The sequence below is a fragment of the Belonocnema kinseyi genome, chromosome 2, assembly GCF_010883055.1.
Source record: "Belonocnema kinseyi isolate 2016_QV_RU_SX_M_011 chromosome 2, B_treatae_v1, whole genome shotgun sequence".
NCBI classification, from domain to species: domain Eukaryota; kingdom Metazoa; phylum Arthropoda; class Insecta; order Hymenoptera; family Cynipidae; genus Belonocnema; species Belonocnema kinseyi.
The window spans coordinates 10,297,921-10,304,855 of NC_046658.1; the positions used below are offsets into that span (position 1 = coordinate 10,297,921).

Below are 6,935 nucleotides of genomic sequence, written 5' to 3' on the forward strand. Positions count from 1 at the left end.
ATAGAGCTCCAAGGAGATTATGTTGAAAAATAAAAAAAAATTTACCCCAAAAAAATTGTTTTTATACTTCATTCTAAGGACTTATTGAACTACCCTCGTAGACTTTAATTTGAATAGTCGCTGCTAAGAATTTTGGCTGAGTGCTATAGCGCCATATAGAGGAAACCTTAGAAAAAAGGCTGCAAAGCAAGTAGCAACAATCTTATAAAGCGATAACGTATGCGGTTGAGGTCACCTTCAACAGAAGTTCATGAAATTAAAAAAAATGTATAACTGTTGAAAAATAATTTTGCAAGTACTCCATGACTTTCTAATGCAAATTTAATTTACGATCCGAATTGCAACAAGTTAAATTCCTATCTTGCTGTTTTTTTGTGTTTTCGTTGCATGATATGGAAGGGATACCATGTGGATACTATAAGGATAAGCTGTAGTGAATCGCTTCCGTTCACTTGGCTCTCTAGCGTATGCGTATGCTAATTATGGTTAAGGGTGTTGGTTAAATTTGACTTTAAATTTGTTTATAGGTACGACACTGAATCAATATATTTTTTCCGAATGATTGGAGAAAGAAAGAAAGAAAACTTGCCAAATGTCTGGGGCTTTGTGAGATCCTCTGATCAATAAAATTAAGAAAAATCAAGTCTTTTATTGAGAAAATCATTATTTTCACGGAAAAGATTAATTTTGCGGAACATAGAAATCTGCAGATAAAAGACTACAGCATTTCAACGGCGAGAACCGTTCGAAAATTTATTTTTTTTCTCACAAATCTGACATCATAGAAGCATCCGCGGCAAACATAATGTTTTTGAAGGGTCACAACTCTACAAATTTATTTATAAATTCCAAGCTTATCAAGTAGCCCAACAATTATTTTCAATATTATAGAATTAGCCACATTGATAATTCCACTATTACAAACTTGGCGGATATTGACTTTCATTTATTAATTATAATTTTTTTAATATCCAGTAATAAATTACAAAATAATTAAATTTTGAAATTAGCCCCTCTGCAAATTTATTTATAAATCCCAAGCTTATCAAGTCGCCAAACAATAATTTTCGATATTACAGAATTTTTCACATTGACAATTCCAATACCCAGCAAACACGGTTACAGAACAGATCTGTAACTATTATAGAACACAAAAGAACGTATTCTTGAACAGGTTAGTAACAAGTTACGCACATGCGAGTAACTATGTCATCCGTTATACGCTAAAAAAATTCTGTAATAGTTCTACAACGCTGTGACATACGATCTGTAACATTTCTAGAACAATTCTAGAACTCGGTTACTAGTGTTATGCAACAATTCTGTAACAGATCTAGAACGCTGTGACAACCAATCTGTAACTTTTCTAGAAAAATTCTAGAACTCAATTACAACAATGGAACAGTGTTATGTATCCCTTACAGCAATAGGATATCCGGGGATATTCGATTTGACCCCATTTATGTCCCGGGTTATTCCAGAGATAAGCCGTCGGAATTTCCTGCGAGACGGAAATTTTTATATCCCCATGGATATATTTTGATCCGAGACAGCGCGTACACAGTCCCGACTAACAGAAATTATACGTCCGAGATTTCCACATTAGGGATATTCGCAAGGGTCAGCTCGACCGTAGTGCAATCGGAGTAGTGATGCCGTTCGATACTCAGGATCGAGTCGGTTTTTTCTGTAGCCGGGATCGTCTCGGCTTTTTGACAATTCTTCTCCAGATGTGTTTGTGACGTGGCGACTAGCAGTTCACAGTAGGGTAAAATGAAAAACGAGTTTAAAGATTATATACAGAACGCAATAATGCACCGATTTTACATTCGTTTTTTTTTTGCAGGACTAAATTTTCTAGAAAAAGTTGAGAGCGGATTTGTTATTCTTTTGTTTATTTAATTTTTATCTTAATGCAAATAGCGAAAAGTGTTGAATTTTTGCATTTCATGCTTTATTTCCCGTAAAAAATTGTTTTTATACTTTAGATCACTTTAATTCAATGCAAAGCGGTATAAGAAAAAAGAAAAAAAAATTTAGTTTGCAAAGGAAATTGTTATTAACAGTTTTTAAGAACAAATAATCGCTTTCAAGCAAGAATAAATCGTTTTTTTTAATCTTAATTTTTAAATCTTATTTTGCGGGTACAAAGTACCCGTAAAGACCCCATTGGGTCACCATTCGGTTCCTTTAAAAAAAAACTAAAAAAAACAAAAAAAAAACAGCAAAATCAACTTTTAAATTTTTGAACTTCGGATTCTACGTTAAAGTTTGCTTTAGAAACTCATGCAGTAATCGCAATACTTTTTCTTGCAGCGTTAAAAACTGTAAAAAATAAAATACCTGTTATTTACATGGGTCGAAGGCGCCTTCAAGTGCATCTTCTTTTAGTAGCAGTTAATAAGCGTTCCGTTCGTAACTTTAAGAATTTTGTGCGGATGCTAGCGCCACGCAGTGGAAACCTCAGACAACAACGCTGCGATGCAAATTAAAGAGAAGTTTATTTTTAAACTTCGCGCGCAACATACTACTTGAGTTATTGTGTATGCGTTTGAAGTCACCTTCAGCAAAAGTTTTACATTTTGAACGCTGCAAAGAAACCGAATGGGGTCTTTACGGGTACTTTGTAGAGGCCCCACTGGGTCCCCATTCGGTTCCTTTTTAAAAAACTAGAAAAAACAGCAAAATCAACTTTTAAATTGTTGAAATTCGGATTCTACGTTAAAATTCCCTCTAGAAGGTCACGGAATAATCGCAATAGTTTTGTTTGCAACGGTAAACAGTTTTAAAAAATATAAGACGTATAACGCCAAATTATTTTGAATATGTAAAAATAATTCAAGAATATCGAAAAATGCCCCACAATTTCCTTCGCCCACGTTGTAATGATAGCGTAAAGATGTGGTCTATTTATTTTCCCTCTGAATTATCATACTTAGTTACTTAGAACTCAGTGCAAGTGCTCTTTATGTATTTTAATATGTTTTATGATCTTTGATAAAAAAAAATATTTTTTATATTATTACAATTTCATTATTAAAAAACGTATAAATTCTTTTATAAATGTTCATCTGTGTTATCACAAGGGATATTAATGTTCTTTAATTACAATTACAAAACTATGTAGTTTCTTTTTAAATACATTTTATTTAGAAAATAAATTACGGTAGTACAATTCTTTCTTTCCGTCATTATTTATCAAAATAGTTATTTTATTATTTAATTTAAGGAATTCAATGTAATAGTTTTCCACAGAAAGTCCAAGTAACATTCGGACGCCACAATACAGACCATTAAGTTAATAATAATAATAATAATAATAATACTCGGACTTCACCTCAGAGGTCCGGGGTTCGATCCCTGAGCCGGTACCTCTAGAAATTTTTCAATGTACCTTTACTGAGGTTCTGGTGGTTCGGAACCCACCTTAAGCTGTAGGTCCCCCCCATCGTGTACTTGATTGCAACCCAGTCCATCAATTATGGGGTAAGAAAACCAGGCTTTGTCCAATATTTCTGGGCAGACTACTCTCATCAGATCACTTGATTGCATTATAAAAATGCGTCCGTGACTGATGATATATCCCGGGACTGCCCCGTGCAAAATGATAAAATAAAAATCCAACTCTAACCAAAAATGCCTTCGACATATTGGGCAGTATAAGCCTGTGACAACATTTCAAGACAGAAATGTTCTTTAAGATCGTGTGTGATTCGTTATTAGTACTAGAACATAAACGTTAGAACGTTAGAGCTAAAACTTTTCAGTAAGAGATCTCAATTTTTGTTCTTGATTTATTCTAGAACACATTTGTAACAGGATTCTACAACTTCGATATACACTATTACAGGGCAGTTCTAGAACAAGCTTGGAGAAAATGTTACAGAACGTCTGTGATTGGTCAGTTCAAGAACAATTACGTCACAACTGTTCTGGAACCTTTATTAATCTTGGTTACTTTTTTATTCTAGAACACACTTGTAACAGTTTTCTAGAACTTCGATGCAGCACTATTACGGCACAGTTCTAGAATAAACTTGGAAAATTTTTTATAAAACGTCTGTGATTGGTCAGTTCTAGAACAATAACGTAACGACTGTTCTGGAACAGTTAATAATCTGTATCCCTAATTTGTTTTAGAACAAACTTGTAACAGGGTTTTAGAACTTCGATACAACACTATTACGGCACAGTAATAAAACAAATTCGGAACGAATGTTATAGAACGCCTGTGATCAGTTTGTTCTAGAACAAGACAGATAGATAAGAGTTTATTTTTCGGCCTGCTGGCCTTAAAAATTGAGTTGCTTACACTTTCATTTTTTACAGAATTTTCTTAAAACTACCTCTTAAGAATTAACATACATCCTCACCTTATATCTAATTTGTTCATTTTATAGCATTCCCTTCCTAGCTTCGCCTCGCCTCGCACGCATGTCTCTATTTTCTCTCTATGCCTCGCATTGCCAGCCTCTGCCTCTGCGGCTAACACCTGATACTTATATACTATTTACAATCTTTACAGTTTTCTTACACCTACTTCCTCTCCTATTTACAATCTTTCCTTCTCCATTCCTCTTCCTTCTTGCTTCTCTTCTTCTCCATCTTACCCAACATCCCCTTCACCCATGCTACCTCCATGCTTATCCCACTCCTTTCCACCTCTTCACACTCCTCCCACTAGTGCTCAACTTTTGCATCCCCCTTTCCGTACAATTCACACATTCTCTTCTCTCTAGAAAGTCAGAACCTATTAAAATCCTCCATGCAACCGCATTTCATTCTTGCTATAAGTTTCTGACTTCCTTGTTCTCCTTTCCCACACAAATATTGCGCTCTCTCCCTTGGCATAATCCACACATAGTTCCCGTTTAACCTTGACTCTCTTCTTCTCTTCTCTCCTTCTACCTTCTCTTTCTTCATGCCATTCTTTTGAACCAATTCATATACCTTCCTTTCTTCCTCGTGCATCCTTCCCACTTCATCCATCTGCAATTCATTTGTTCTAAAATATATTTCCCTTTCCACCTCCATCTTCGCACCTCTACGTCTGTTCTCATTCTCCCGCCAACACTTCCTAACCAGCTTACTTTCCCCCCTTCCAAAAATTTCTCATATTTACACGTTCGAATCCCCGTTATGATCTCTAAACTCGTTCTTCCTGTCTCTCCTGACACTATTGTTCAGTGCATTCCTTGTCAACTCCAGTGTCCACTTTACGTACCTCTCCTGTATCCTACTTACCTCCCCACTCACCTTCCACCCCCCTCTCCTCCACTCCGTAAAATAAGACATAAGCGAATCAAACAATTACATTCTTCTTACAAAAATAATCTGCGAACAACCACTTTCCCACCCCCGCACCTGTCTTATCACCATATTTGTCCTTCTTATCCTCCCTTTTATATGACTAGCCAATCCTGCATTGCTCCGAAACAGGAAGCTCAGGTACACAAACTCTTTCACCTCCTGTGCCGCTTTTTCTTTCCACTTCCACTTTCCTCCCTTATGTCTCCCACCATCTTTCCTGAACACCATAACCTTAAACTTGTCCGCATTTAAATCTAACCTATTTTTGTCCAAGTATCTTTTCAACCTTTAATCATCTCCTTTAAAGCCTCTTTGCTCTTTGATAGTAGCACTATGTCAACTGCATGTGCAAGTGACCATATCCTGACTCCTCCTACCACTCCGGCCGCTATCTTACTTTCCATATCCGCGATCTGCCTCCCACAACCCCCCCCCCCCATCTCTGGCGCCAGTCTGCAGTTATATTGCTACTAGGGCTACTATATCTGGAAGAATATTCACACTTGAAGTTTTATATTAAATTATTCAGTAAAAATAAGTCTAATGAGTTGAGGAAAGTGCAAAAAGAATCGATATTTTATGTAAATTGTATTAGAAATAAAGTGAAAATTTTTAGTATTTCAGAACTCAGGAAGGTTGTGATTTTCGAGAGAAAATAAAGTACTAATAATGTTCTTATTCCCTTTTCCCTCGCAAGAATTTCAAAAAATGAAGTTTAAATTTTTTAAATTTAAATTTAAAATAAAATTTTCGTTGGGAGCGAGATGCAACAAGCTGGATGGGGAGGAATGGAACACCGCAACATCCGAGAATTTAACCTGTCGCAGGCAGTGTAGCCGGTCGCCGATTGTAACAAATAATAAGTGATAAAGTACATGATTCGAGTTACTAAAATGCGAAACTATAAAAGGATGACGGGTAGACAAAAATTTCGGGCAGGGTGTCCCGCGATTTATACTTATCGACATTTTTTTACGCTCGAACTTTTTTATACATAAAATATCGGTCTCAAACTTTGAGGAATGCAAGAGCCAAAATAAAACTATGTTAAAGAACAAAGTTTAATAATAAAAAATGTTAAAAAAAAATATTTCAACTAAATCTTATCCGGCACACGACATAGGACTCGGCTATAAATTCCATCGGCATCAGCTGGTACCCTGGCGGCCACTAAACGAGGCTCTAACAGCTGGCTCGTTCTACGTTGTGAGTCCTTTGTTGTGTGCCGGATAATATTTAGTTGAAATATATTTTTTTTACATCTCTTATTATTAAACTTCGTACTTTAACGTAGTTTTATTTCGGCTCTTGCATTTCTCAAAATTTGAGACCGATAACTTATGTATACAAAAAGTTCGAACGTTCAAAAACTGTCGAGGTTTCAAAAAAAGGTGAAATAATTTTCATTGAAGTTCCTACCCAAATGAAGTACCTAAATGTTCTTAATTGTACTCTTATAAATTTTCCAAAGTTTCAGCTTGATATTTTATTCACAAAATCAGTCCTTAGGCTCAAAAAATTATTCAGTGAACTGATAAAGTAAGGTCGGTAATATAGGTATTTGGCTGCACTACATGCCCTTAACTGATTAATAAATAATTCTTTAGAAAGGAAAGTGCAGAATA

At 35.6% G+C, this 6,935-nt stretch overlaps 1 protein-coding gene and 1 pseudogene across 1 annotated transcript in view; both read right to left on the reverse strand.

The window, feature by feature from the left end:
* Positions 1-6,935, reverse strand: part of LOC117167101 (mitochondrial import inner membrane translocase subunit TIM44) — a 197,789-nt gene that overhangs the window by 27,690 nt on the left and 163,164 nt on the right. The window lies entirely within an intron of this gene.
* On the reverse strand, positions 1,545-1,684 carry LOC117168591 (annotated as a pseudogene).